This window comes from Danio aesculapii, chromosome 2 (genome assembly GCF_903798145.1).
Source record: "Danio aesculapii chromosome 2, fDanAes4.1, whole genome shotgun sequence".
Lineage (NCBI taxonomy): Eukaryota > Metazoa > Chordata > Actinopteri > Cypriniformes > Danionidae > Danio > Danio aesculapii.
This window is the reverse complement of record NC_079436.1, coordinates 35,711,142-35,715,547: the sequence shown is the minus strand read 5'-3', so window position 1 is coordinate 35,715,547 and position 4,406 is coordinate 35,711,142.

Genomic DNA, 4,406 nt, shown 5'->3' with positions numbered 1-4,406 from the left:
GACCTGTCACAAGAAGCGTCATTGAGTTCGTTTTGGGATCATCTGAAAAAAAATGAAAAAGGTGAACAATAAATGAATTAAACTTGTATAGCATAATGTAAATAACTTCACTAATGCAAGATATCTTTGTAGCATAAAATGTATTTTATCACTAACCATTATTTGTGGATGCTGGGGTGGAATTATTTGTTTTACAATCAAGTGTAGCCGTTTTTTTCGGATTGCCTGTAAAATAAGAATTGGTTAGAAATCTACAGTAATATATATATATATATACATTTATATATATATAATTGTGTGTGTAAATCATACAAACATACAGTTGAAGTCTAGCCCTCCTGTTAAATTTTACTTTATTTTTTTCACCTTATTTAATGGAGAGAATTTTTTTCAACATATTTTTAGACATAATGGTTTTAAGAAGAAATTTGTAATAACTGATTTATTTTGCCATGATAAATAATATTTTACTACATGTTATTCAAGATACTAGTATTAACCTCAAGTGACATTTAAAGCCTTAACTAGATTAATTAGGTTAACTACACAAGTTTAATTAGGAAAGTAATTTAACCAAGTTTTGTTTTGTAGCCAATCAAAAAAAATTAGCTTAAGGCAAATAATATTATTGACCTTAATTTTTTTCTTTTTAAATTAAAAGCAGATTTTATTTTTGCCAAAAAAAATCTAATAAACTAATTAGATGTGAAAATGTCCTTAACCCATTAACTATAATTTGAAAAAAATATTGAAAAAAGAAATACTGCATAGGAGAGATAATAATTTTGCCCTCAACTGTATATACAAATAAATATATATATATATATATATATATATATATATATATATATATATATATATATATACATAAATAAATATACATAAATATATATATATATATATATATATATATATATATATATATATATATATATATATATATATATATATATATATATATGAAGAATATTAATATTTTAAAAAGCAGTTGTCAATTTTTGTACAAACCTTCAACAGGATTGCCAGAAGGTTCCTCTATTTTGTCTGCCTTTGCTGTTTTTCCATTCATTTCACATTTTTGGATTTTATCCGAAGAAAACCCAACATAATAGTAGTTTTTGCTTGACAATGACAGGGCTGCATCACTGGTATCTAGCTTAACAGGTTTTCCATTTTCTAAAGTCAAATTCATTGTCTTCTGTTGAGGAAAGAATCCGGCGGCCACACAAATATCTGACCCAAAGCCTTTTACAGGGGACAAGATGGACAAAAAAGCCGGAGGAGAATCCGGTACATTTTCTGAACAAAGAAAAACAAACAGATTTCATGAGATCTTTTGCAAAACAACACTTTTTTCAAACATGCATGACTTTTTTTTTTTACAAACTAAGCTTATATTCAGAGTTTTTTTTTACATTTTTTAGTTTTGATTGTTTTCGCACTGATACAATAGAAGAACCATTTTGGGTTCCGCAAATAACCTTTTAGTAAACACTTCTTAAACATTCAATTAAGAAGTTTGATGCAATTTATTGTTTAAAACAGAAATGTCGTCACACACATCAGTAAACTGACTGAAACACATTTCAGACACCAGATTTAAATAAAAATAAACAGATTTCAGAAGTTTTTCAACAACAACAACAAAAAAAACTGCATGTTTTTATAGCATGAAAAACATTTTGATAATGGAATCTCTCTAACCAACATAATGTGAACAACCCAAATCTACTTTATCCTTCATATCAGAATAACCATAAACACACTGAGCATCAATTCTCTGTCAAGTTTAAATAGAATCACTAATTGTGATGAAATTCATTTTCGTCAGACTTTTTGCATCAAGTGTAACAGTCTTAAAATCTAATTGACAATCTGTAGTTGCAAATTTACTTACAGCCTATTACAGCCTACAAAATACCTATCAAAATTAATCAAATATTTTCTTCATACTACTCAACACACCACAAGCTCAATGCAACACAGTACAGTACAACACAAACTACGAAGCAAATAACCGACTGTTTTAAACTACAGAGGTTGAAATTACCACTATTTTGTATAGCACAATTGTTGGTGTTTTGCATGTAAGAATTTAGAAGCAGTACTTACTTGGTATTACCGTGAGGGTGATCGGTTTGCCGAATGTTAAAGGATCAGTAGCTGAAAATGCACGTCTAGCGTAACCCTTACAAAAACACTCCTGAACCTACAGCAGCTTTAGGACTGACAAACTAACCTAACTGTGCCCTGTCAACCTCAACTATCAGACCAAACATCATCCTTACACAAAATCAAGTGCATGAGTTGGAAAATCACATTATAGTAACAATGAAAGCTGAATTACTTACTTGGTTTGACCGTGAGACGGATGGGAGCTCCGAAAGTTAGTGGGTCGGCACACTTCATTCAACCCTCAGACAATATCCTTTGCCCGTGAAAAATGTCCTCAGATCTGGAGAAATGCATTATAGTCTCATGTTGAGATTTATGTCAAATATCCAGTTGAAAATATCCAGTTTGATGTATTTTCGCAGACATTTCCAATTGCTGGTCCATCATCATGCTGAACTCACATCTGCTCCTTTCAGATACAAACAAGTGACTGAAACAAAAGCCTTTAAACCAGAAACAACAGAACTGAGAAAATTGAACAAGTCATGGCTCAGCCTTTCCATCAGATGTCAGTTTAAATCTCTTTATGGCATTCTAAACTAATAAAACAGTTCTGTGAGATTTTGTACAGCGCCTAATGATGAATTTATCACTGTGGTAGTCCCAACACAATGAAAAACCTCAATACAAAAACCCTCTGCAGTTGTGCAGTACAAACCACAGACAGAAAGTCATCTGGAGAATCGTCTCAGTAGACATATTTGACTAAAACTAAATAAACAAAGGCATAGGTATGAGATGAATCTCCAAGCTGCAGTGGAAATTATCAAGTCTAAGAGGAATGAACAATCTTCTGGATGTCCTCCAGTGCAGCAGCAGCCATTTAGTCTCTGTGAGGGTTTTTGTACGAGACAAAAGCTGAAAAGAATCACTGTGCGCGTACCCCAATCCACACTGACACAACTCGAAACAAAAACCAACCTCTTCCTGTTTGCAAAAGAGCAAACAAAAACACTTGAATAATACAGAGATAATATATGGAGAAACATATAAACGAGACTTAAAACACTCCAAAAAGTCTTCATAAAGAGGATAATCTTTGACAAATTCTGAATTGATTTTACAATACATTAGGGAGCTTATAGCACTGCTGCTTTAAAAGGAATACTACTTGCATATTACTCTTAAGGAGCTCATTCATTCATTTTCCTTTGACTTAAGCCCCTTATTTATCAGGGGTAGCCTGATAAACTATTCCAACATATGTTTTATGCAGCGGATGCCCTTCCAGCTGCAACTCAATACTGGGAACTTAAGGAGTTGTTGAGATGTTTTTTCGCCCATACATGAAGAGTATCAGTTTCATTGTTTACCCAAATATGCATTCAAAACAAAACCTCATTAACATGTTGAGCGAGAAGATTAACACAAAACAGTATAAATGTTTAAACTAAGGATGTTTGGGATTTAATCAGACTTCAGTATCCAAAGTGTTGTAATCAAACGTATTTTTCTTCATGACGTCATTTTTTCTTACATTGGCGAGCCACTCTACACAGGTTTTCCTAAGGCCAGGAGGTAAGAAAATCGATTTATTTATTTTTACAAAGGAATCTCATTAAAATAAAATCTTTAGTAAGGATAGTAGAGAATATACTTTGGTATTAGCAGAAGTTAAGACTATTCTGCACAAACCACTTAAAAATTCAACAAAACTTTAGTGTGGTGGTAAATTATGAAGTGTATTATATTTGCGACTGAAGAAAAGTGCTTAAACTGTCATAAAACCCTCACTAAACATCAAGACAACGTTAGCATCTGTTAGCTTTAATTGTAGGACACAACATGCCTTATTTTGAGCTTTCCCCTAATGTCATCTTCTGGGTTTAAAATCTATATCGAGGCGGTGTCACTGGCGCTGATGTAGCATAGAACTGCAAGTACTTTGATAACACATTGGTACCTAATTATTTTAGAGCTTTCATATGCCCTGTTTACACTAATACATTTTAGTTTTAAAACGGTGTTTTAGAATGAAAACAATCCGCATCCACAATGGCATTTCACCTAGCATCTCTAAAAAAAAAATCTCCGTCCACACTACACTGCTGAAAACGCACAACACATGACCACACACACACTCTGGCATGCACTGCTGCGTATGTGACGTCTGAGCCCCAGGCAGTCAGTGGGTGCTTTGAGCACACCCAGTGCGTAATTTGTGAATTCCGAGGTCCCGGAACAGATCAGGGTAAAGGATCTGGCATGGTACCCGAGGATGTAGAGGTGTC